Source organism: Etheostoma spectabile, unplaced genomic scaffold (genome assembly GCF_008692095.1).
Source record: "Etheostoma spectabile isolate EspeVRDwgs_2016 unplaced genomic scaffold, UIUC_Espe_1.0 scaffold00018501, whole genome shotgun sequence".
NCBI classification, from domain to species: Eukaryota; Metazoa; Chordata; class Actinopteri; order Perciformes; family Percidae; genus Etheostoma; species Etheostoma spectabile.
Genome location: NW_022604295.1, coordinates 22,141 through 49,351, shown reverse-complemented (window position 1 = coordinate 49,351; position 27,211 = coordinate 22,141). Strand labels below are relative to the sequence as shown.

Below are 27,211 nucleotides of genomic sequence, written 5' to 3'. Positions count from 1 at the left end.
GCAGATGTGTATTTATTTGATAACTAATACATTTCCCTTGTAGTAATGAACAAGTTCTACAAAAACCTATTGTATTTACCCCACATGTGAACAACACCTGAGTGCTGAAGTATTAGCAAAGAAAATTACATCTAGTATGTTTGGGTGAGGAATAGTATTACTCACAAAAAAAGTCATCATAGTTTTCAGCAATCTTGCAGGAGAACCAGAAATGATTGCAGACATCCTTGTTCCACAGCAGAAAACTGGAACAACCCCTTTGCAGCCCTGCCTAAATAAACACAAATAAAGAAATAAAAATATGAGAAAAATATAACACTTGCTGCATGTATCTTCTTGCCCAAGTTTTTGGAAGCATGCCACATGTCTAGAGTGTGCAGCACTCCGCTATCCTTGTATTTTCCTCTAACTGGGTGTTTTGAATAAGAGTACAACAGAAATGTAATTAAATATACAGTTTCATTGTCAGATGAAATCCTAAGAGGTCAAGCAAACATTTACTATTAGTATGAATGTATTGGACTTACTGAAGAGAGCAGATATCCGTGAATGTGCATCTGTGCATACCTCAGCAAGTTTAACCTACTGGTGGAGCTGGTCATAACTCCTGATGAAGCCTTCCCTCTCCATAATTACAGAACTCCTCTGCGTTTCTCGCTTGCCAATGTTGACTATTGATAGGATTTCTTTGGTGTCATTCTCCATGATGGTGTAGGTGCAGTACTGAGCACAAAACCCTGGACTGTCCATACGCCCATCAGCTATAAAAAGTAACAGATGCATATGAAACAAAGATTGCTTGTCAAACCTGGGGACAACAGTGTCTGCAGACACATGTGAATATTGCCTGGGGTGCTATAACTGACTACTATACTCACCAAGTACTACAACATTGCCCTTTGATTGCAGCCTGAAAACTACTTCTGCTCTGTTGTCCCAAAAGTCTTTGATAGTATCAACACAGTATGTGTCCTGTATTTTGAAGAAGGTTGACCGCTCTACTATTCCCATATTCATAAACCTGAAGAGCAATGCAACTTTGGCATAGTTGTGGCCCGACAGGATTATATTTGATGCCAAAAAGAAGTCCCCAGCTTGCATCCCGTACTTGAAAGTAGGCTGGGAGTTCCACTGCCACACACAGTGATTGTTTGGACAGATCTGGAAAACCCATTTAGCAATACATTCCAACTATGACAATAATGAAGTTACAACAGATTAAACACAAATGAACATACCCATTGCATGATGACAGCTGTTCCTCTGGACTTGGTCTGGATCTGGAATGGTCCTGGGGCCCGACATTCCAAAAAAGTCAGTGGGTCTTTCACTGTACACATTGGGATTGGCAGCAACAGATACTCTGCGACTTGTTTCAAACAGACATGATAAGCAATGGCTGCAGGATGATCAATGATGTCATCCTCACTCTGGACTTTAATTATTTCTGGCACTGGTTGGGATTCTATTGGCTCTGGGTCTAGAGTGTCATGCACAGTGTCTTCCATGCTGATGGCCTGAAGAGCATCCAGACACCACCAGTGCTGATGGAATATAAAAAAGCAATGAGAAAAGAAAATCATTTTCATCAAAAGATAACTTTTAGTTAGGAACTTACCGAACACATAAAGGGGGGATGTAATCCTCATCATCACTGTCATCATAGTCACTGCCCTCCTCTATGGTTTCCTCTTCCTCTGATGTTGAAACATCTCTTGTGTCCTCATGTGGAGCCCATGTCTTGTCTTCAGCCCAGTTAATACTATGTAGAGGGCTCAAAATATTAGTCAATTACACTCAACACATCAAATCTCGGATTAAATATGTATAAATACTACTTACACAGAGTTTTGAATGTGATTGAAGTCATCTTCATCTATGTCATCATGAATGTCCAGCGATGACATACTAACAACAAGAACATTTAAATAGTTCTATTCCAAACCAGAATTCATTCCTTTTTTTTACACATTTATCATGCAATGAAGTTTACTTTACATGCTGTGTCTCTACCAATTTACCACTAATTTTCAATTGCCCGTATATTTCTACAATGTATAACATCATAATCCGTCAGACCAACCATCTAATAACACACCATGAATACTGCTAAGGCCTGAACCAACACAGTGAATTTAGTAATATAGCCTTTCACAGTCATTTTCTTACCGATCTGAGGACGAATAGCTACCGCTACTGGAAAGGGCAGGGATAGGATGTGTGGTCATCTGACGTTTGGTTGGTGTTGATGATATGGCCGAAGCACCAACCTGACATCTACAAGAAACCATGCCATACATAATTTGTTAGGCCTGTTTTTAACTTCTAGACAAATGTAATTAAGCTATATACTCCTTATGTGTCGCTCTGGAAAGATGATTTACAGATAGAATGAAAGTGAAAAATTGCCCAGCATGGTTCCACAAAGCCATAATGATTTTTTATTGGATTATTTTGTCATTTCACATAGTGGAAGTGAACAAAGTTGCTGAGGCTAGACATTGCTATTGCAATTTCCATATTTCTGAATACCTTCGGTTTACAAAACAGTCGACACAACGGGCTAAATGCTAATGTTGTGAGCAGTCCTCTCATTACATTTTATTTACTTTTTATTTTTGACAGGGACAGCGCACAATTAAAGTAGTTTCACCATAGCTACATTTAATTGTGATCGACAAAAATCATTTGGGCTTACTAAATGTAGGTATCGAAACAACACTGCTTATAGTGAGGGTGAGTTAGCGGGTAAAAATAAAGGTAATCATCTACTACAACATTACTGCCGTGCCACAAGCTAACAAGCTAACTGTTAGCCTTAGCAACAAGCTACAGAGTAAAATGAGATCTGGACATAGTGACAGTTTTAACAAATATGTGAAAAATACATTTTTACAAAAGTTAACTACTGAAGCTTTAACGGAGTTTTTTTTACATAATGACATACAAAAAAGTTTCACCTTCTTTCTAGGGTAAGTGGGTTATTTTTGTCGATCTTTTAAACAAAACGTTTTTTTCAAACCTGCCGGCAGGTTTTGGGGTTAGAAGGGTTAAAGCATGGTGTAGATTTATTGATATATTTGCCTAATAATAACATGAGGTTAACCCAATGCAGACAAAGGGGTCGTATATGACCCAAAATGGCACCTCTGATTCATATTTCAATCATTTAATAGCCATAAAAGACAGAAACGTACAGATTTTGCAGCTAAAAGCTAAAGAGCTAGCGGTCACGGAGCTCTCTTCGGGGTCTTTCTAGCCTTTACAGGTGGTTTTCTATCCAGCCTGGAACGTGTGCCTTTTTATTATGTGAATGACGCGGTGAAATGCGCTTCAACAAAGAAACCAGCAACACCATTGCGAGTGAAACAGCTGAACTAATCCTCAGCACCATTGTAATTAACACATGTAGAACGCTGTACTAACATGCATCCAGTAATGAAGTATCAACTATTGTTTCTGAATAGTACAGTCTGCAGCACGTTCTCAGCATTAGAGTAGACATTAGCATGCTATCCTAAACTATGATAAGAAAGATACTGTCATGTTGCTACTGTGAGGAATCTTGGAGTTATCTTTGATGAGGACAAGTCATTTAATTCTCACATAAAGCAAATTTTCACCTACGTAATATTGATAAAATCCTGAATATTCTGTCTAAAAATGATGCAGGAAAAACTAGTCCATGCATTTGTTACTTCTAGGCTGGATCACTGCAATTATCTATTATCAGGCTGCTCGAAAAAGTCCAGAAAGACTCTTCAGCTGATGCAGAATGCCGCAGCACGTGTTCTGACAGGAACCAGGAAAAGAGATTACATCTCTCCGTTTTAGCTTCCTGTAAATTCCAGAATAGAATTTAAAATCCTTCTTCTCACCTACAAAGCTCTTCATGGTCAGGCACCATCTTATCTTAAAGAGCTCATAGTACCTTGCTAGCCCACCAGAGCACTGCACTCCCAGAGTGCAGGGTTACTTGTGGTTCCTAGAGTCTCTAAAAGTAGAACGGGAGCCAGAGCGTTCAACTATCAGGCTCCTCTCCTGTGGAACCAGGTTCCAGTTTGGGCTCAGGAGGCAGACACCGTCCCCACATTTAAGAGTAGGCTTAAGACTTTCCTCTTTAAAAAAGAGTTATAGTAAGGACCATCCCTTAGTTACGCCGCTGTAGTCTAGACTGCTGGGAGGACTTCCCATGATGCACTGAGCACCTCTCTCTTCCTCCCTCTCTCCATCTGTACGCAACCTCATTCCATTAATGCATGTTACTAACTCCTAGCCTAGTGCTTGCTCTTGGTGAACTGTTGGGTTTCTGTAAATAACATCACAGAGTACGGTCTAGACCTGCTCATTAATGAAAAGCGCAAAGAGATAACTGCTGTTGTGATGTAGCACTGTATATAAATCACATTGAATTGAATATAGGTAGGGAGTGAGGAGTCGCAGCATCCGCCTAACCTGGTCCACCTGGTTCTCGTCATAGTTGTCAGATTTATCTATCAAATAATTAATAATATAATAAAATGTCCCAGATATGCTAGTTACTAACCTAGCTCTGGGGAGTCATTCCCCGGAGTCCTTATGTCCTTTTTTGCCCAGCATGTTTCCTTGGATCAGGGAGGCTCCAAAATCATGGTTGCAGCTGTTGCCATGGTCCCGCTACACAGTCTGAGGTGCCCTGCTACGTCCTTCTGTGCCTTATAATGCCGCACAGTGCCCGCTATGCCACAAACTACTACAAAGAGCTACTACAAACTACTATTTTTTGTGACTTTTCATTTTTTGTGACTTTTCATTCACAATGAAAAGTCACAAAAAACTCTAAGGTGCAGCACCCGAACTGTATTCGGCAGCACTCAAGCTGAATTAATGTGAAATGTGGCAAAAAAACGGCAACATTTTTTTTGAAGTTGTGCGAATGTGAGTTTTTTATCCACTCAGTGTTTTTTTGGCTTAACGTTGGAGTTTTTTTACATAATGACATACATAATTAGATACAACAATTTATTTATTTATTCAAAACAGGCTTTTTTCAAACCCGCCGGCAGGTTTTGGAGTTAGGATGGTTAAAGCATGGTGTAGATTTATTAATATATTTGCCTAATAATAACATGAGGTTAACCCTCTGCAAAAAAAGAGGCCGTATACGACCCTAAAAGGCCACTTTTTGTCATAAAAGACAGAAACGTACGGAATTTGCAGCTAAAAGCTAAAGAGCTAGCGGTCACGGAGGTCTCTTTGGGGTCTTTCTAGCCTTTACAGGTGGTTTTCTATCCAGCCTGGAACGTGGGCCTTTTTCTGAGTTATTGAGCATTAAATCCAAACTGTTACATCCAAGATTTATCCACTTGATGCCTATAATTTATCATGTTTTTGATCATTTCTGCCGCTAGCTCCATGCCTTTGCTAGATCTCCCATGATGCATTGCTAGTTTGTTAACGGATGGGAAGGCTGGTTTATCACACATTGTGCCTTTTACGTGCATCCGAACGAGGGGAATTTCTGGTTGACTGGTTTGCTGAAAGCTTTGTTGAAAATGTGTTAAATACCCGCTGCAAGACTACATGGGAGACTGGACCAGGTTTTAGCTTTAAAAACTGAAAATTGTTACACATTTGTAGATATTTCCTGTTAGTCACAAGTTTTAGGGGTACTGGTTTTCTTGTGTTTTGAAGCAGGACTAATTGGTAATGTTTTGTTTCTATACTTTTTTAACTCTGAAGAGTCCTCTTCTTGTTACATTCGTTTATTGGTTTTAACCATAAACCACAGACCCTTTTTTCATTTGTAGTATGTACACCTGTGATTCTGTTAATCCATGTAACTCATATGTTAATAAATACCTTTATTTTAGCAAGAAAAAATTTGGTTTTATGTTGCTTCCTTTTACCCTGATAAACTGAGTTGTAGCGGGCACAATGAACAAGAGAGAAGCTAATGTTCATACCAAAACATTGATATACAACAAATACTGTTTTTTTAGTATTCATTTATTTATTTATTTTAATGGTGGGAGTAACCGGTTCACCCGGAGAAAACCTATACAATTGTTTAAGGAAACCGGATCACCTGGAATGAACTCACACAGTTGTTTAAGGAAACCAGATCACCTGGACTAAACCCACACAATCACCCTTCATGCTGCCAGTGATTGCAAATGGTGGTTGCGGTTGTCGGAAATAGTGAGAGAATCTCACCTTTTAATGCCTCTCCTGAGTAATCTTGATGAGCTCCTTGTTGCGTTCCAGTCTGTGGTGAGCTTATCAGAGATGGGTGGTAAGGGTACATACTTTGATGTGATTTTATACCCGTGCTTGACTGTACTAGCCGAGAGCTGAATGTGTGGTAAGGTCTTCAAAGCTGGTAGTGTGTTGACACGGTGGAAGGAAGCTGCCTTTTAAGGTGTCTCTCTGCTGAAACTTTGAACGGGTCTGATGATGTGGGCGATGCACCTTATCATTGATGGGTGGCAAGTGTACATGGTCCGGTGTTTGCTGAGACCCCTCCATGCCTGGCAGGGTGTTTGGTGGAACTGGTGTCAAGACACTGCCTTGTAATGTGTCTCTCTGCTGAAACTTTGAACGGGTCTGATAATGTGGGCAATGCACCTTATCATTGATGGGTGGCAAGTGTACATGGTCCGGTGTTTGCCAAGACCCCTTCGTGGCTGACAGGGTGTTTGGTGGAACTTGAGTGAAGACACTGCCCTTTAATGTGTCTCTCTCCTGAGTCTTGAGCACACGCCCATATTTGGACCTAGTCTGGTCCAGCTGCATGTGTGGCGAGGTCTTCATAGCTGGCAGGGTGTTTGGTGGAACTGGTGTGAGGACACCGCCTTTTAAGGTGTCTCTCTGCTGAAACTTTGAACGGGTCTGATGATGTGGGCGATGCACCTTATCATTGATGGGTGGCAAGTGTACATGGTCCGGTGTTTGCTGAGACCCCTCCATGCCTGGCAGGGTGTTTGGTGGAACTGGTGTCAAGACACTGCCTTGTAATGTGTCTCTCTGCTGAAACTTTGAACGGGTCTGATGATGTGGGCGATGCACCTTATCATTGATGGGTGGCAAGTGTACATGGTCCGGTGTTTGCTGAGACCCCTCCATGCCTGGCAGGGTGTTTGGTAGAACTGGTGTCAGGACACTGCCTGGTAATGTGTCTCTCTGCTGAAGCTTGAGCACACGCCTATATTTCGACATAGTCTGGTCCAAATATGCAGTTCGGTAAGAGAGTTGGTCATGAGCAGATCCACCTCTGATGAGGGGCGGGTGTGGCTTGAATTTACTTTCTGTGAGCTGCACGGTCTCTGAGATGGGTGGGAAATGTACTTCTTTTGAAGTGGGTTCAGTCCCCTGCTTGACGGCACCATCAGATTGCTGCATGTTTGCTAAGCTGATGGTGTCATTAGTGCAACCTGTAGTTGGTCTGGGGTTTGGTGGACATGGTGTTGATGTATTTTTAGACCCCTTGTTGACCTGTGCTTGACTGTACTAGCTGAGAGCTGAATGTGTGGTAAGGTCTTCAAAGCTGGTAGTGTGTTGACACGGTGGAAGGAAGCTGCCTTTTAAGGTGTCTCTCTGCTGAAACTTTGAACGGGTCTGATGATGTGGGCGATGCACCTTATCATTGATGGGTGGCAAGTGTACATGGTCCGGTGTTTGCCGAGACCCCTCCATGCCTGGCAGGGTGTTTGGTGGAACTGGTGTCAAGACACTCCCTGGTAATGTGTCTCTCTGCTGAAGCTTGAGCACACGCCTATATTTCGACATAGTCTGGTCCAAATATGCAGTTCGGTAAGAGAGTTGGTCATGAGCAGATCCACCTCTGATGAAGGGCGGGTGTGGCTTGAATTGACTTTCTGTGAGCTGCACGGTCTCTGAGATGGGTGGGAAATGTACTTGTTTTGAAGTGGGTTCAGTCCCCTGCTTGACGGCACCATCAGATTGCTGCATGTTTGCTAAGCTGATGGTGTCATTAGTGCAACCTGTAGTTGGCCTGGGGTTTGGTGGACATGGTGTTGATGTATTTTTAGACCCCTTGTTGACCTGTGCTTGACTGTACTAGCTGAGAGCTGAATGTGTGGTAAGGTCTTCAAAGCTGGTAGTGTGTTGACACGGTGGAAGGAAGCTGCCTTTTAAGGTGTCTCTCTGCTGAAACTTTGAACGGGTCTGATGATGTGGGCGATGCACCTTATCATTGATGGGTGGCAAGTGTACATGGTCCGGTGTTTGCTGAGACCCCTCCATGCCTGGCAGGGTGTTTGGTAGAACTGGTGTCAGGACACTGCCTGGTAATGTGTCTCTCTGCTGAAGCTTGAGCACACGCCTATATTTCGACATAGTCTGGTCCAAATATGCAGTTCGGTAAGAGAGTTGGTCATGAGCAGATCCACCTCTGATGGGGCGGGTGTGGCTTGAATTGACTTTCTGTGAGCTGCAAGGTCTCTGAGATGGGTGGGAAATGTACTTGTTTTGAAGTGGGTTCAGTCCCCTGCTTGACGGCACCATCAGATTGCTGCATGTTTGCTAAGCTGATGGTGTCATTAGTGCAACCTGTAGTTGGCCTGGGGTTTGGTGGACATGGTGTTGATGTATTTGTAGACCTGTCTTGATGACTGTACTGCCGAGAGCTGTGTGTGGTGTTTCAAAGTGGTAGTGTGTTGACACGGTGGAAGGAAGCTGCCTTTTAAGGTGTCTCTCTGCTGAAACTTTGAACGGGTCTGATGATGTGGGCGATGCACCTTATCATTGATGGGTGGCAAGTGTACATGGTCCGGTGTTTGCTGAGACCCCTCCATGCCTGGCAGGGTGTTTGGTAGAACTGGTGTCAGGACACTGCCTGGTAATGTGTCTCTCTGCTGAAGCTTGAGCACACGCCTATATTTCGACATAGTCTGGTCCAAATATGCAGTTCGGTAAGAGAGTTGGTCATGAGCAGATCCACCTCTGATGAGGGGCGGGTGTGGCTTGAATTGACTTTCTGTGAGCTGCACGGTCTCTGAGATGGGTGGGAAATGTACTTGTTTTGAAGTGGGTTCAGTCCCCTGCTTGACGGCACCATCAGATTGCTGCATGTTTGCTAAGCTGATGGTGTCATTAGTGCAACCTGTAGTTGGCCTGGGGTTTGGTGGACATGGTGTTGATGTATTTTTAGACCCCTTGTTGACCTGTGCTTGACTGTACTAGCCGAGAGCTAAATGTGTGGTAAGGTCTTCAAACCTGGTAGTGTGTTGACACGGTGGAAGGAAGCTGACTTTTAAGGTGTCTCTCTGCTGAAACTTTGAACGGGTCTGATGATGTGGGCGATGCACCTTATCATTGATGGGTGGCAAGTGTACATGGTCCGGTGTTGCTGAGACCCCTCGTGCCTGGCAGGGTGTTTGGTGGAACTTGAGGGAAGACACTGCCCTTTAATGTGTCTCTCTCCTGAGTCTTGAGCACACGCCCATATTTGGACCTAGTCTGGTCCAGCTGCATGTGTTGGTCTTCATAGCTGGCAGGGTGTTTGGTGGAACTGTGTGAGGACACCGCCTTTTAAGGTGTCTCTCTGCTGAAACTTTGAACGGGTCTGATGATGTGGGCGATGCACCTTATCATTGATGGGTGGCAAGTGTACATGGTCCGGTGTTTGCTGAGACCCCTCCATGCCTGGCAGGGTGTTTGGTGGAACTGGTGTCAAGACACTGCCTTGTAATGTGTCTCTCTGCTGAAACTTTGAACGGGTCTGATGATGTGGGCAATGCACCTTATCATTGATGGGTGGCAAGTGTACATGGTCCGGTGTTTGCCAAGACCCCTTCGTGCCTGACAGGGTGTTTGGTGGAACTTGAGTGAAGACACTGCCCTTTAATGTGTCTCTCTCCTGAGTCTTGAGCACACGCCCATATTTGGACCTAGTCTGGTCCAGCTGCATGTGTGGCGAGGTCTTCATAGCTGGCAGGGTGTTTGGTGGAACTGGTGTGAGGACACCGCCTTTTAAGGTGTCTCTCTGCTGAAACTTTGAACGGGTCTGATGATGTGGGCGATGCACCTTATCATTGATGGGTGGCAAGTGTACATGGTCCGGTGTTTGCTGAGACCCCTCCATGCCTGGCAGGGTGTTTGGTAGAACTGGTGTCAGGACACTGCCTGGTAATGTGTCTCTCTGCTGAAGCTTGAGCACACGCCTATATTTCGACATAGTCTGGTCCAAATATGCAGTTCGGTAAGAGAGTTGGTCATGAGCAGATCCACCTCTGATGAGGGGCGGGTGTGGCTTGAATTGACTTTCTGTGAGCTGCACGGTCTCTGAGATGGGTGGGAAATGTACTTGTTTTGAAGTGGGTTCAGTCCCCTGCTTGACGGCACCATCAGATTGCTGCATGTTTGCTAAGCTGATGGTGTCATTAGTGCAACCTGTAGTTGGCCTGGGGTTTGGTGGACATGGTGTTGATGTATTTTTAGACCCCTTGTTGACCTGTGCTTGACTGTACTAGCCGAGAGCTGAATGTGTGGTAAGGTCTTCAAAGCTGGTAGTGTGTTGACACGGTGGAAGGAAGCTGCCTTTTAAGGTGTCTCTCTGCTGAAACTTTGAACGGGTCTGATGATGTGGGCGATGCACCTTATCATTGATGGGTGGCAAGTGTACATGGTCCGGTGTTTGCCGAGACCCCTCCATGCCTGGCAGGGTGTTTGGTAGAACTGGTGTCAGACACTGCCTGGTAATGTGTCTCTCTGCTGAAGCTTGAGCACACGCCTATATTTCGACATAGTCTGGTCCAAATATGCAGTTCGGTAAGAGAGTTGGTCATGAGCAGATCCACCTCTGATGAGGGGCGGGTGTGGCTTGAATTGACTTTCTGTGAGCTGCACGGTCTCTGAGATGGGTGGGAAATGTACTTGTTTGAAGTGGGTTCAGTCCCCTGCTTGACGGCACCATCAGATTGCTGCATTTTGCTAAGCTGATGGTGTCATTAGTGCAACCTGTAGTTGGCCTGGGGTTTGGTGGACATGGTGTTGATGTATTTTTAGACCCCTTGTTGACCTGTGCTTGACTGTACTAGCGAGAGCTAAATGTGTGGTAAGGTCTTCAAACCTGGTAGTGTGTTGACACGGTGGAAGGAAGCTGCCTTTTAAGGTGTCTCTCTGCTGAAACTTTGAACGGGTCTGATGATGTGGGCGATGCACCTTATCATTGATGGGTGGCAAGTGTACATGGTCCGGTGTTTGCTGAGACCCCTCCATGCCTGGCAGGGTGTTTGGTAGAACTGGTGTCAGGACACTGCCTGGTAATGTGTCTCTCTGCTGAAGCTTGAGCACACGCCTATATTTCGACATAGTCTGGTCCAAATATGCAGTTCGGTAAGAGAGTTGGTCATGAGCAGATCCACCTCTGATGAGGGGCGGGTGTGGCTTGAATTGACTTTCTGTGAGCTGCACGGTCTCTGAGATGGGTGGGAAATGTATTTGTTTTGAAGTGGGTTCAGTCCCCTGCTTGACGGCACCATCAGATTGCTGCATGTTTGCTAAGCTGATGGTGTCATTAGTGCAACCTGTAGTTGGCCTGGGGTTTGGTGGACATGGTGTTGATGTATTTTTAGACCCCTTGTTGACCTGTGCTTGACTGTACTAGCCGAGAGCTGAATGTGTGGTAAAGGTCTTCAAACCTGGTAGTGTGTTGACATGGTGGAAGGAAGCTGCCTTTTAAGGTGTCTCTCTGCTGAAACTTTGAACTGGTCTGATGATGTGGGCGATGCACCTTATCATTGATGGGTGGCAAGTGTACATGGTCCGGTGTTTGCTGAGACCCCTCCATGCCTGGCAAGGTGTTTGGTGGAACTGGTGTCAAGACACTGCCTTGTAAAGTGTCTCTCTGCTGAAACTTTGAACGGGTCTGATGATGTGGGCAATGCACCTTATCATTGATGGGTGGCAAGTGTACATGGTCCGGTGTTTGCCAAGACCCCTTCGTGCCTGACAGGGTGTTTGGTGGAACTTGAGTGAAGACACTGCCCTTTAATGTGTCTCTCTCCTGAGTCTTGAGCACACGCCCATATTTGGACCTAGTCTGGTCCAGCTACATGTGTGGCGAGGTCTTCATAGCTGGCAGGGTGTTTGGTTGAACTGGTGTGAGGACACCGCCTTTTAAGGTGTCTCTCTGCTGAAACTTTGAACGGGTCTGATGACGTGGGCGATGCACCTTATCATTGATGGGTGGCAAGTGTACATGGTCCGGTGTTTGCTGAGACCCCTCCATGCCTGGCAGGGTGTTTGGTAGAACTGGTGTCAGGACACTGCCTGGTAATGTGTCTCTCTGCTGAAGCTTGAGCACACGCCTATATTTCGACATAGTCTGGTCCAAATATGCAGTTCAGTAAGAGAGTTGGTCATGAGCAGATCCACCTCTGATGAGGGGCGGGTGTGGCTTGAATTGACTTTCTGTGAGCTGCACGGTCTCTGAGATGGGTGGGAAATGTACTTGTTTTGAAGTGGGTTCAGTCCACTGCTTGACGGCACCATCAGATTGCTGCATGTTTGCTAAGCTGATGGTGTCATTAGTCCAACCTGTAGTTGGCCTGGGGTTTGGTGGACATGGTGTTGATGTATTTTTAGACCCCTTGTTGACCTGTGCTTGACTGTACTAGCTGAGAGCTGAATGTGTGGTAAGGTCTTCAAAGTGGTAGTGTGTTGACACGGTGGAAGGAAGCTGCTTTTAAGGTGTCTCTCTGCTGAAACTTTGAACGGGTCTGATGATGTAGGCGATGCACCTTATCATTGATGGTGGCAAGTGTACATGGTCCGGTTTTTGCCGAGACCCCTCCATGCCTGGCAGGGTGTTTGGTGGAACTGGTGTCAAGACACTGCCTTGTAATGTGTCTCTCTGCTGAAACTTTGAACGGGTCTGATAATGTGGGCAATGCACCTTATCATTGATGGGTGGCAAGTGTACATGGTCCGGTATTTGCCAAGCCCCTTTCGTGCCTGACAGGGTGTTTGGTGGAACTTGAGTTAAGACACTGCCCTTTAATGTGTCTCTCTCCTGAGTCTTGAGCACACGCCCATATTTGGACCTAGTCTGGTCCAGCTGCATGTGTGGCGAGGTCTTCATAGCTGGCAGGGTGTTTGGTGGAACTGGTGTGAGGACACCGCCTTTTAAGGTGTCTCTCTGCTGAAACTTTGAACGGTTCTGATGATGTGGGCGATGCACCTTATCATTGATGGGTGGCAAGTGTACATGGTCCGGTGTTTGCTGAGACCCCTCCATGCCTGGCAGGGTGTTTGGTAGAACTGGTGTCAGGACACTGCCTGGTAATGTTTCTCTCTGCTGAAGCTTGAGCACACGCCTATATTTCGACATAGTCTGGTCCAAATATGCAGTTCGGTAAGAGAGTTGGTCATGAGCAGATCCACCTCTGATGAGGGGCGGGTGTGGCTTGAATTGACTTTCTGTGAGCTGCACGGTCTCTGAGATGGGTGGGAAATGTACTTGTTTTGAAGTGGGTTCAGTCCACTGCTTGACGGCACCATCAGATTGCTGCATGTTTGCTAAGCTGATGGTGTCATTAGTGCAACCTGTAGTTGGCCTGGGGTTTGGTGGACATGGTGTTGATGTATTTTTAGACCCCTTGTTGACCTGTGCTTGACTGTACTAGCCGAGAGCTGAATGTGTGGTAAGGTCTTCAAAGCTGGTAGTGTGTTGACACGGTGGAAGGAAGCTGCCTTTTAAGGTGTCTCTCTGCTGAAACTTTGAACGGGTCTGATAATGTGGGCAATGCACCTTATCATTGATGGGTGGAAAGTGTACATGGTCCGGTGTTTGCCAAGACCCCTTCGTGCCTGACAGGGTGTTTGGTGGAACTTGAGGGAAGACACTGCCCTTTAATGTGTCTCTCTCCTGAGTCTTGAGCACACGCCCATATTTGGACCTAGTCTGGTCCAGCTGCATGTGTGGCGTGTCTTCATAGCTGGCAGGGTGTTTGGTGGAACTGGTGTGAGGACACCGCCTTTTAAGGTGTCTCTCTGCTGAAACTTTGAACGGGTCTGATGATGTGGGCGATGCACCTTATCATTGATGGGTGGCAGTGTACATGGTCCGGTGTTTGCTGAGACCCCTCCATGCCTGGCAGGGTGTTTGGTGGAACTGGTGTCAAGACACTGCCTTGTAATGTGTCTCTCTGCTGAAACTTTGAACGGGTCTGATGATGTGGGCAATGCACCTTATCATTGATGGGTGGCAAGTGTACATGGTCCGGTGTTTGCCAAGACCCCTTCGTGCCTGACAGGGTGTTTGGTGGAACTTGAGTGAAGACACTGCCCTTTAATGTGTCTCTCTCCTGAGTCTTGAGCACACGCCCATATTTGGACCTAGTCTGGTCCAGCTGCATGTGTGGCGAGGTCTTCATAGCTGGCAGGTGTTTGGTGGAACTGGTGTGAGGACACCGCCTTTTAAGGTGTCTCTCTGCTGAAACTTTGAACGGGTCTGATGATGTGGGCGATGCACCTTATCATTGATGGGTGGCAAGTGTACATGGTCCGGTGTTTGCTGAGACCCCTCCATGCCTGGCAGGGTGTTTGGTAGAACTGGTGTCAGGACACTGCCTGGTAATTTCTCTCTGCTGAAGCTTGAGCACACGCCTATATTTCGACATAGTCTGGTCCAAATATGCAGTTCGGTAAGAGAGTTGGTCATGAGCAGATCCACCTCTGATGAGGGGCGGGTGTGGCTTGAATTGACTTTCTGTGAGCTGCACGGTCTCTGAGATGGGTGGGAAATGTACTTGTTTTGAAGTGGGTTCAGTCCACTGCTTGACGGCACCATCAGATTGCTGCATGTTTGCTAAGCTGATGGTGTCATTAGTGCAACCTGTAGTTGGCCTGGGGTTTGGTGGACATGGTGTTGATGTATTTTTAGACCCCTTGTTGACCTGTGCTTGACTGTACTAGCCGAGAGCTGAATGTGTGGTAAGGTCTTCAAAGCTGGTAGTGTGTTGACACGGTGGAAGGAAGCTGCCTTTAAGGTGTCTCTCTGCTGAAACTTTGAACGGGTCTGATGATGTGGGCAATGCACCTTATCATTGATGGGTGGAAAGTGTACATGGTCCGGTGTTTGCCAAGACCCCTTCGTGCCTGACAGGGTGTTTGGTGGAACTTGAGGGAAGACACTGCCCTTTAATGTGTCTCTCTCCTGAGTCTTGAGCACACGCCCATATTTGGACCTAGTCTGGTCCAGCTGCATGTGTGGCGTGTCTTCATAGCTGGCAGGGTGTTTGTGTGAACTGGTGTGAGGACACCGCCTTTTAAGGTGTCTCTCTGCTGAAACTTTGAACGGGTCTGATGATGTGGGCGATGCACCTTATCATTGATGGGTGGCAAGTGTACATGGTCCGGTGTTTGCTGAGACCCCTCCATGCCTGGCAGGGTGTTTGGTGGAACTGGTGTCAAGACACTGCCTTGTAATGTGTCTCTCTGCTGAAACTTTGAACGGGTCTGATGATGTGGGCAATGCACCTTATCATTGATGGGTGGCAAGTGTACATGGTCCGGTGTTTGCCAAGACCCCTTCGTGCCTGACAGGGTGTTTGGTGGAACTTGAGTGAAGACACTGCCCTTTAATGTGTCTCTCTCCTGAGTCTTGAGCACACGCCCATATTTGGACCTAGTCTGGTCCAGCTGCATGTGTGGCGAGGTCTTCATAGCTGGCAGGGTGTTTGGTGGAACTGGTGTGAGGACACCGCCTTTTAAGGTGTCTCTCTGCTGAAACTTTGAACGGGTCTGATGATGTGGGCGATGCACCTTATCATTGATGGGTGGCAAGTGTACATGGTCCGGTGTTTGCTGAGACCCCTCCATGCCTGGCAGGGTTTTTGGTAGAACTGGTGTCAGGACACTGCCTGGTAATGTGTTCTCTGCTGAAGCTTGAGCACACGCCTATATTTCGACATAGTCTGGTCCAAATATGCAGTTCGGTAAGAGAGTTGGTCATGAGCAGATCCACCTCTGATGAGAGGCGGGTGTGGCTTGAATTGACTTTCTGTGAGCTGCACGGTCTCTGAGATGGGTGGGAAATGTACTTGTTTTGAAGTGGGTTCAGTCCCCTGCTTGACGGCACCATCAGATTGCTGCATGTTTGCTAAGCTGATGGTGTCATTAGTGCAACCTGTAGTTGGCCTGGGGTTTGGTGGACATGGTGTTGATGTATTTTTAGACCCCTTGTTGACCTGTGCTTGACTGTACTAGCCGAGAGCTGAATGTGTGGTAAGGTCTTCAAAGCTGGTAGTGTGTTGACACGGTGGAAGGAAGCTGCCTTTAAAGGTGTCTCTCTGATGAAACTTTGAACGGGTCTGATGATGTGGGCATGCACCTTATCATTGATGGGTGGCAAGTGTACATGGTCCGGTGTTTGCTGAGACCCCTCCATGCCTGGCAGGGTGTTTGGTAGAACTGGTGTCAGGACACTGCCTGGTAATGTGTCTCTCTGCTGAAGCTTGAGCACACGCCTATATTTCGACATAGTCTGGTCCATATGCAGTGTCGTGTCATGAGCTGGCATGAGTTGGTCACTCTGTGAGGGCCTTTGAGGGTGTCTCTGCTGAAATTGAATGACTCTGTGAGCTGCACGGTCTCTGAGATGGGTGGGAAATGTACATGGTTGTTTTGAGACCAGTCCATGCCTGCTTGACGGCACCATCAGATTGCTTGCATGTCTCTCTGCTGAAACTTTGAACGGGTCTGATGATGTGGGCATGCACCTTATCATTGATGGGTGGCAAGTGTACATGGGGTGTTTGGTGGACATGGTGTTGATGTATTTTTAGACCCCTTGTTGACCTGTGCTTGACTGTAACCTAGAGAGCTAAATGTGTGGTAAGGTCTTCAAACTGGTAGTGTGTGACACGGTGGAAGGAATGACTTTAAGGTGTCTCTCTGCTGAACTTTGAACGGGTCTGATGATGTGGGCGATGCACCTTATCATTGATGGGTGGCAAGTGTACATGGTCCGGTGTTTGCTGAGACCCCTCCATGCCTGGCAGGGTGTTTGGTAGAACTGGTGTCAGGACACTGCCTGGTAAGTGTCTCTCTGCTGAAGCTTGAGCACACGCCTATATTTCGACATAGTCTGGTCCAAATATGCAGTTCGGTAAGAGAGTTGGTCATGAGCAGATCCACCTCTGATGAGGGGCGGGTGTGGCTTGAATTGACTTTCTGTGAGCTGCACGGTCTCTGAGATGGGTGGGAAATGTACTTGTTTGAAGTGGTTCAGTCCCCTGCTTGACGGCACCATCAGATTGCTGCATGTTTGCTAAGTGATGGTGTCATTAGTGCAACCTGTAGTTGGCCTGGGGTTGGTGGACATGGGTTGATGTATTTTAGACCCTTGTTGACCTGTGCTGACTGTACTAGCCGAGAGCTGAATGTGTGGTAAAGGTCTTCAAACCTGGTAGTGTGTTGACATGGTGGAAGGAAGCTGCCTTTAAAGGTGTCTCTCGCTGAAACTTTGAACTGGTCTGATGATGTGGGCGATGCACCTTATCATTGATGGGTGGCAAGTGTACATGGTCCGGTGTTTGCTGAGACCCCTCCATGCCTGGCAGGGTGTTTGGTGGAACTGGTGTCAAGACACTGCCTGTAAGTGTCTCTGTGCTGAAACTTGAACGGGTCTGATTTGACATGTGGTCCATATGCAGTTGGTAAGTGAGTTGGGTGGCAAGACCCCTCTGATGAGGGGCGGGTGTGGCTTGAATTGACTTTCGTGCCTGCACGGTCTCTTGGTGGAATGAGTTTTGAAGTGGGTTCAGCTCCCCTGTTACCATAGTGCTCATGTTTCTAACTGAGTCATTAGTGCACTGTACTTGGCCGGGTTTGGTGGACTGGTGTGGTATTTTTAGATTGTTGTGTGCGAGGTCTCGAGAGCTATGTGTGGTAAGGTCTTCAAACCTGGTAGTGTGTTGACACGGTGGAAGGAAGCTGACTTTTAAGGTGTCTCTCTGCTGAAACTTTGAACGGGTCTGATGATGTGGGCGATGCACCTTATCATTGATGGGTGGCAAGTGTACATGGTCCGGTGTTTGCTGAGACCCCTCCATGCCTGCAGGGTGTTTGGTAGAACTGGTGTCAGGACACTGCCTGGTAATGTGTCTCTCTGCTGAAGCTTGAGCACACGCCTATATTTCGACATAGTCTGGTCCAAATGCAGTTCGGTAAGAGAGTTGGTCATGAGCAGATCCACCTCTGATGAGGGGCGGGTGTGGCTTGATTGACTTTCTGTGAGCTGCACGGTCTCTGAGATGGGTGGGAAATGTATTTGTTTTGAAGTGGGTTCAGTCCCCTGCTTGACGGCACCATCAGATTGCTGCATGTTTGCTAAGCTGATGGTGTCATTAGTGCAACCTGTATTGGCCTGGGGTTTGGTGGACATGTGTTTGATGTATTTTTAGACCCCTTGTTGACCTGTGCTTGACTGTACTAGCCGAGAGCTGAATGTGTGGTAAAGGTCTTCAAACCTGGTAGTGTGTTGACATGGTGGAGGAAGCTGCCTTTTAAGGTGTCTCTCTGCTGAAACTTTGAACTGGTCTGATGATGTGGGCGATGCACTTATCATTGATGGGTGGCAAGTGTACATGGTCCGGTGTTTGCTGAGACCCCTCCAGCCTGGCAGGTGTTTGGTGGAAACTGGTGTCAAGACACTGCCTTGTAAAGTGTCTCTGTGCTGAAACTTTGAACGGGTCTGATGATGTGGGCAATGCACCTTATCATTGATGGGTGGCAAGTGTACATGGTCTGGTGTTTGCCAGACCCCTTCGTGCCTGACAGGGTGTTTGGTGGAACTTGAGTGAAGACACTGCCCTTTAATGTGTCTCTCTCCTGAGTCTTGAGCACACGCCCATATTTGGACCTAGTCTGGTCCAGCTACATGTGTGGCGAGGTCTTCATAGCTGGCAGGGTGTTTGGTTGAACTGGTGTGAGGACACCGCCTTTTAAGGTGTCCTCTCTGCTGAAACTTTGAACGGGTCTGATGACGTGGGCGATGCCCTTATCATTGATGGGTGGCAATGTACATGGTCCGTGTTTGCTGAGACCCCTCCATGCCTGGCAGGTGTTTGGTAGAACTGGTGTCAGACACTGCCTGGTAATGTGTCTCTCTGCTGAAGCTTGAGCACACACGCCTATATTTCGACATAGTCTGGTCCAAATATGCAGTTCAGTAAGAGAGTTGGTCATGAGCAGATCCACCTCTGATGAGGGGCGGGTGTGGCTTGAATTGACTTTCTGTGAGCTGCACGGTCCTCTGAGATGGGTGGGAAATGTACTTGTTTTGAAGTGGGTTCAGTCCACTGCTTGACGGCACCATCAGATTGCTGCATGTTTGCTAAGCTGATGGTGTCATTAGTCCAACCTGTAGTTGGCCTGGGTTTGGTGGACATGGTGTTTGATGTATTTTTAGACCCCTTGTTGACCTGTGCTTGACTGTACTAGCTGAGAGCTGAATGTGTGGTAAGGTCTTCAAAGTTGGTAGTGGTTGACACGGTGGAAGGAAGCTGCCTTTTAAGGTGTCTCTCTGCTGAAACTTTGAACGGGTCTGATGATGTAGGCGATGCACCTTATCATTGATTGGTGGCAAGTGTACATGGTCCGGTGTTTGCCGAGACCCCTCCATGCCTGGCAGGGTGTTTGGTGGAACTGGTGTCAAGACACTGCCTTGTAATGTGTCTCTCTGCTGAAACTTTGAACGGGTCTGATAATGTGGGCAATGCACCTTATCATTGATGGGTGGCAAGTGTACATGGTCCATATTGCCAAGACCCCTTCGTGCCTGACAGGGTGTTTGGTGGAACTTGAGTTAAGACACTGCCCTTTAATGTGTCTCTCTCCTGAGTCTTGAGCACACGCCCATATTTGGGACCTAGTCTGGTCCAGCTGCATGTGTGGCGAGGTCTCATAGCTGCAGGGTGTTTTGTGGAACTGGTGTGAGGACACCGCCTTTTAAGGTGTCTCTCTGCTGAAACTTTGAACGGTTTCTGATGATGTGGGCGATGCACCTTATCATTGATGGGTGGCAGTGTACATGGTCCGGTGTTTGCTTGAGACCCCTCCATGCCTGGCAGGGTTTTTGGTAGAACTGGTGTCAGGACACTGCCTGGTAATGTTTCTCTCTCTGAAGCTTGAGCACACGCCTATATTTCGACATAGTCTGGTCCACAATATGCAGTTCGGTAAGAGAGTTGGTCATGAGCAGATCCACCTCTGATGAGGGGCGGGTGTGGCTTGAATTGACTTTCTGTGAGCTGCACGGTCTCTGAGATGGGTGGGAAATGTACTTGTTTTGAAGTGGGTTCAGTCCCCTGCTTGACGGCACCATCAGATTGCTGCATGTTTGCTAAGCTGATGGTGTCATTAGTGCAACCTGTAGTTGGCCTGGGGTTAGTGGACATGGTGTTGATGTATTTTTAGACCCCTTGTTGACCTGTGCTTGACTGTACTAGCCGAGAGCTGAATGTGTGGTAAGGTCTTCAAAGCTGGTAGTGTGTTGACACGGTGGAAGGAAGCTGCCTTAAAGGTGTCTCTCTGATGAAACTTTGAACGGGTCTGATGATGTGGGCCATGCACCTTATCATTGATGGGTGGCAGTGTACATGGTCCGGTGTTTGCTGAGACCCCTCCATGCCTGGCAGTGTTTGTAGAACTGGTGTCGTGGACACTGCCTGGTACTGTGTCTCTCTCTGAAGCTTGAGCACACGCCTATATTTCGACATAGTCTGGTCCAATATCAGTTCGGTAATGAGAGTTGGTCATGAGCAGATCCCCTCCTGATGAGGGGCGGGTGTGGCTTGAATTGACTTTCTGTGAGCTGCACCGGTCTCTGAGATGGGTGGGAAATGTATTGTTTTGAAGTGGGTTCAGTCCCCTGCTTGACGGCACCATCAGATTGCTGCATGTTTGCTAAGCTGATGGTGTCATTATGCAACCTGTAGTTGGCCTGGGGTTTGGTGGACATGGTGTTGATGTATTTTTAGACCCCTTGTTGACCTGTGCTTGACTGTACTAGCCGAGAGCTGAATGTTGGTAAAGGTCTTCAAACCTGGTAGTGTGTTGGACATGGTGGAAGGAAGCTGCCTTTTAAGGTGTCTCTCTGCTGAAACTTTGAACTGTCTGATGATGTGGGCGATGCACCTTATCATTGATGGGTGGCAAGTGTACATGGTCCGGTGTTTGCTGAGACCCCTCCATGCCTGGCAAGGTGTTGGTGGAACTGGTGTCAAGACACTGCCTTGTAAAGTGTCTCTGTGCTGAAACTTTGAACGGGTCTGATGATGTGTGGGCAATGCACCTTATCATTGATGGGTGGCAAGTGTACATGGTCCGGTGTTTGCCAAACCCCTTCGTGCCTGACAGGGTGTTTGGTGGAACTTGAGTGAAGACACTGCCCTTTAATGTGTCTCTCTCCTGAGTCTTGAGCACACGCCCATATTTGGACCTAGTCTGGTCCGCTACATGTGTGGCGAGGTCTTCATAGCTGGCAGGGTGTTTGGTTGACTGTGTGAGGACACCGCCCTTTAAGGTGTCTCTCTGCTGAAACTTTGAACGGGTCTGATGATGTGGGCGATGCACCTTATCATTGATGGGTGGCAAGTGTACATGGTCCGGTGTTTGCTGAGACCCCTCCATGCCTGGCAGGGTGTTGGTAGAACTGGTGTCAGGACACTGCCTGGTAATGTGTCTCTCTGCTGAAGCTTGAGCACACCCTATATTTCGACAATAGTCTGTCCAAATATGCAGTTCAGTAAGAGAGTTGGTCATGAGCAGATCCACCTCTGATGAGGGGCGGGTGTGGCTTGAATTGACTTTCTGTGAGCTGCACGGTCTCTGAGATGGGTGGGAAATGTACTTGTTTTGAAGTGGTTCAGTCCACTGCTTGACGGCACCATCAGATTGCTGCATGTTTGCTAAGCTGATGGTGTCATTAGTGCAACCTGTAGTTGGCCTGGGGTTTGGTGGACATGGTGTTGATGTATTTTAGACCCCTTGTTGACCTGTGCTTGACTGTACTAGCCGAGAGCTGAATGTGTGGTAAAGGTCTTCAAACCTGGTAGTGTGTTGACATGGTGGAAGGAAGCTGCCTTTTAAGGTGTCTCTCTGCTGAAACTTTGAACTGGTCTGATGATGTGGGCGATGCCTTATCATTGATGGGTGGCAAGTGTACATGGTCCGGTGTTTGCTGAGACTCCTCCATGCCTGGCAAGGTTTTTGGTGGAACTGGTGTCAGACACTGCCTTGTAAAGTGTCTCTGTGCTGAAACTTTGAACGGGTCTGATGATGTCGGCAATGCACCTATCATTGATGGGTGGCAAGGGTGGGTGGTACTGTGTTTTGCCAAGACCCCTTCGTGCCTGACAGGGTTTTGGTGGAACTTGAGTGAAGACACTGCCCTTTAATGTGTCTCTCTCCTGAGTCTTGAGCACACGCCCATATTTGGACCTAGTCTGGTCCAGCTACATGTGTGGCGAGGTCTTCATAGCTGGCAGGGTGTTTGGTTAAACTGGTGTGAGGACACCGCCTTTTAAGGTGTCTCTCTGCTGAAACTTTGAACGGTCTGATTATGTGGGCGATGCACCTTATCATTGATGGGTGGCAAGTGTACATGGTCCGGTGTTTGCTGAGACCCCTCCATGCCTGGCAGGGTGTTTGGTAGAACTGGTGTCAGGACACTGCCTGGTAATGTGTCTCTCTGCTGAAGCTTGAGCACACGCCTATATTTCGACATAGTCTGGTCCAAATATGCAGTTCAGTAAGAGAGTTGGTCATGAGCAGATCCACCTCTGATGAGGGGCGGGTGTGGCTTGAATTGACTTTCTGTGAGCTGCACGGTCTCTGAGATGGGTGGGAAATGTACTTGTTTTGAAGGGTTCAGTCCACTGCTTGACGGCACCATCAGATTGCTGCATGTTTGCTAAGCTGATGGTGTCATTAGTCCAACCTGTAGTTGGCCTGGGGTTTGGGGACATGGTGTTGATGTATTTTTAGACCCCTTGTTGACCTGCTTGACTGTACTAGCTGAGAGCTGAATGTGTGGTAAGGTCTTCAAAGTTGTGTAGTGTGTTGACACGGTGGAAGGAAGCTGCCTTTTAAGGTGTCTCTCTGCTGAAACTTTGACGGTCTGATGATGTAGGCGATGCACCTTATCATTGATTGGTGGCAAGTGTACATGGTCCGGTGTTTGCCGAGACCCCTCCATGCCTGGCAGGGTGTTTGGTGGAACTGGTGTCAAGACACTGCCTTGTAATGTGTCTCTCTGCTGAAACTTTGAACGGGTTCTGATAATGTGGGCAATGCACCTTATCATTGATGGGTGGCAAGTGTACATGGTCGGTATTTGCCAAGACCCCTTCGTGCCTGACAGGTGTTTGGTGGAACTTGAGTTAAGACACTGCCCTTTAATGTGTCTCTCTCTGAGTCTTGAGCACACCCGCCCATATTTGGACCTAGTCTGGTCCAGCTGCATGTGTGGCGAGGTCTTCATAGCTGGCAGGGTGTTTGGTGGAACTGGTGTGAGGACACCGCCTTTTGAGGTGTCTCTCTGCTGAAACTTTGAACGGTTCTGATGATGTGGCGATGCACCTTATCATTGATGGGTGGCAAGTGTACATGGTCCGGTGTTTGCTGAGACCCCCCATGCCTGGCAGGGTGTTTGGTAGAACTGGTGTCAGGACACTGCCTGGTAATGTTCTCTCTGCTGAAGCTTGAGCACACGCCTATATTCGACATAGTCTGGTCCAAATATGCAGTTTCGGTAAGAGAGTTGGTCATGAGCAGATCCACCTCTGATGAGGGGCGGGTGGGCTTGAATGACTTTCTGTGAGCTGCACGGTCTCTGAGATGGGTGGGAAATGTACTTGTTTTGAAGTGGGTTCAGTCCACTGCTTGACGGCACCATCAGATTGCTGCATGTTTGCTAAGCTGATGGTGTCATTAGTGCAACCTGTAGTTGGCCTGGGGTTTGGTGGACATGGTGTTTGATGTATTTTTAGACCCCTTGTTGACCTGTGCTTGACTGTACTAGCCGAGAGCTGAATGTGTGGTAAAGGTCTTCAAACCTGGTAGTGTGTTGACATGGTGGAAGGAAGCTGCTTTTAAGGTGTCTCTCTGCTGAAACTTTGAACTGGTCTGATGATGGGGCGATGCACCTTATCATTGATGGGTGGCAAGTGTACATGGTCCGGTGTTTGCTGAGACCCCTCCATGCCTGGCAAGGTGTTTGGTGGAACTGGTGTCAAGACACTGCCTTGTAAAGTGTCTCTGTGCTGAAACTTTGAACGGGTCTGATGATGTCGGCAATGCACCTTATCATTGATGGGTGGCAAGTGTACATGGTCGGTGTTTGCCAAGACCCCTTCGTGCCTGACAGGGGTTTGGTGGAACTTGAGTGAAGACACTGCCCTTTAATGTGTCTCTCTCCTGAGTCTTGAGCACACGCCCATATTTGGACCTAGTCTGGTCCAGCTACATGTGTGGCGAGGTCTTCATAGCTGGCAGGGTGTTTGGTTGAACTGGTGTGAGGACACCGCCTTTTAAGGTGTCTCTCTGCTGAAACTTTGAACGGGTCTGATTATGTGGGCGATGCACCTTATCATTGATGGGTGGCAAGTGTACATGGTCCGGTGTTTGCTGAGACCCCTCCATGCCTGCAGGGTGTTTGGTAGAACTGGTGTCAGGACACTGCCTGGTAATGTGTCTCTCTGCTGAAGCTGAGCACACGCCTATATTTCGACATAGTCTGGTCCAAATATGCAGTTCAGTAAGAGAGTTGGTCATGAGCAGATCCACCTCTGATGAGGGGCGGGTGTGGCTTGAATTGACTTTCTGTGAGCTGCACGGTCTCTGAGATGGGTGGGAAATGTACTTGTTTTGAAGTGGGTTCAGTCCACTGCTTGACGGCACCATCAGATTGCTGCATGTTGCTAAGCTGATGGTGTCATTAGTCCAACTGTAGTTGGCCTGGGTTTGGTGGACATGGTGTTGATGTATTTTAGACCCCTTGTTGACCTGTGCTTGACTGTACTAGCTGAGAGCTGAATGTGTGGTAAGGTCTTCAAAGTTGGTAGTGTGTTGACACGGTGGAAGGAAGCTGCCTTTTAAGGTGTCTCTCTGCTGAAACTTTGAACGGGTCTGATGATGTAGGCGATGCACCTTATCATTGATTGGTGGCAAGTGTACATGGTCCGGTGTTTGCCGAGACCCTCCATGCCTGGCAGGGTGTTTGGTGGAACTGGTGTCAAGACACTGCCTTGTAATGTGTCTCTCTGCTGAAACTTTGAACGGGTCTGATAATGTGGGCAATGCACCTTATCATTGATGGGTGGCAAGTGTACATGGTCCGGTATTTGCCAAGACCCCTTCGTGCCTGACAGGGTGTTTGGTGGAACTTGAGTTAAGACACTGCCCTTTAATGTGTCTCTCTCCTGAGTCTTGAGCACACGCCCATATTTGGACCTAGTCTGGTCCAGCTGCATGTGTGGCGAGGTCTTCATAGCTGGCAGGGTGTTTGGTGGAACTGGTGTGAGGACACCGCCTTTTAAGGTGTCTCTCTGCTGAAACTTTGAACGGTTCTGATGATGTGGGCGATGCACCTTATCATTGATGGGTGGCAAGTGTACATGGTCCGGTGTTGCTGAGACCCCTCCATGCCTGGCAGGGTGTTTGGTAGAACTGGTGTCAGGACACTGCCTGGTAATGTTTCTCTCTGCTGAAGCTTGAGCACACGCCTATATTTCGACATAGTCTGGTCCAAATATGCAGTTCGGTAAGAGAGTTGGTCATGAGCAGATCCACCTCTGATGAGGGGCGGGTGTGGCTTGAATTGACTTTCTGTGAGCTGCACGGTCTCTGAGATGGGTGGGAAATGTACTTGTTTTGAAGTGGGTTCAGTCCACTGCTTGACGGCACCATCAGATTGCTGCATGTTTGCTAAGCTGATGGTGTCATTAGTGCAACCTGTAGTTGGCTGGGGTTTGGTGGACATGGTGTTGATGTATTTTTAGACCCCTTGTTGACCTGTGCTTGACTGTACTAGCCGAGAGCTGAATGTGTGGTAAGGTCTTCAAAGCTGGTAGTGTGTTGACACGGTGGAAGGAAGCTGCCTTTTAAGGTGTCTCTCTGCTGAAACTTTGAACGGGTCTGATAATGTGGGCAATGCACCTTATCATTGATGGTGGAAAGTGTACATGGTCCGGTGTTTGCCAAGACCCCTTCGTGCCTGACAGGGGTTTGGTGGAACTTGAGGGAAGACACTGCCCTTTAATGTGTCTCTCTCCTGAGTCTTGAGCACACGCCCATATTTGGACCTAGTCTGGTCCAGCTGCATGTGTGGCGTGTCTTCATAGCTGGCAGGGTGTTTGGTGGAACTGGTGTGAGGACACCGCCTTTTAAGGTGTCTCTCTGCTGAAACTTTGAACGGGTCTGATGATGTGGGCGATGCACCTATCATTGATGGGTGGCAAGTGTACATGGTCCGGTGTTTGCTGAGACCCCTCCATGCCTGGCAGGGTGTTTGGTGGAACTGGTGTCAAGACACTGCCTTGTAATGTGTCTCTCTGCTGAAACTTTGAACGGGTCTGATGATGTGGGCAATGCACCTTATCATTGATGGGTGGCAAGTGTACATGGTCCGGTGTTTGCCAAGACCCCTTCGTGCCTGACAGGGTGTTTGGTGGAACTTGAGTGAAGACACTGCCCTTTAATGTGTCTCTCTCCTGAGTCTTGAGCACACGCCCATATTTGGACCTAGTCTGGTCCAGCTGCATGTGTGGCGAGGTCTTCATAGCTGGCAGTGTGTTTGGTGGAACTGGTGTGAGGACACCGCCTTTTAAGGTGTCTCTCTGCTGAAACTTTGAACGGGTCTGATGATGTGGGCGATGCACCTTATCATTGATGGGTGGCAAGTGTACATGGTCCGGTGTTTGCTGAGACCCCTCCATGCCTGGCAGGGTTTTTGGTAGAACTGGTGTCAGGACACTGCCTGGTAATGTGTCTCTCTGCTGAAGCTTGAGCACACGCCTATATTTCGACATAGTCTGGTCCAAATATGCAGTTCGGTAAGAGAGTTGGTCATGAGCAGATCCACCTCTGATGAGGGGCGGGTGTGGCTTGAATTGACTTTCTGTGAGCTGCACGGTCTCTGAGATGGGTGGGAAATGTACTTGTTTTGAAGTGGGTTCAGTCCCTGCTTGACGGCACCATCAGA

At 47.7% G+C, this 27,211-nt stretch overlaps 1 long non-coding RNA gene across 1 annotated transcript; it reads left to right on the top strand.

Annotated features, from left to right (window-relative positions):
• The first annotated feature begins 6,289 nt into the window (after window positions 1–6,289).
• On the top strand, window positions 6,290–19,963 carry LOC116680915 (uncharacterized). The gene is made up of 3 exons (XR_004329916.1): window positions 6,290–6,348; window positions 14,371–14,387; window positions 19,922–19,963. It is a non-coding gene; the product is annotated as an uncharacterized LOC116680915 (long non-coding RNA).
• Window positions 19,964–27,211: the final 7,248 nt, after the last annotated feature.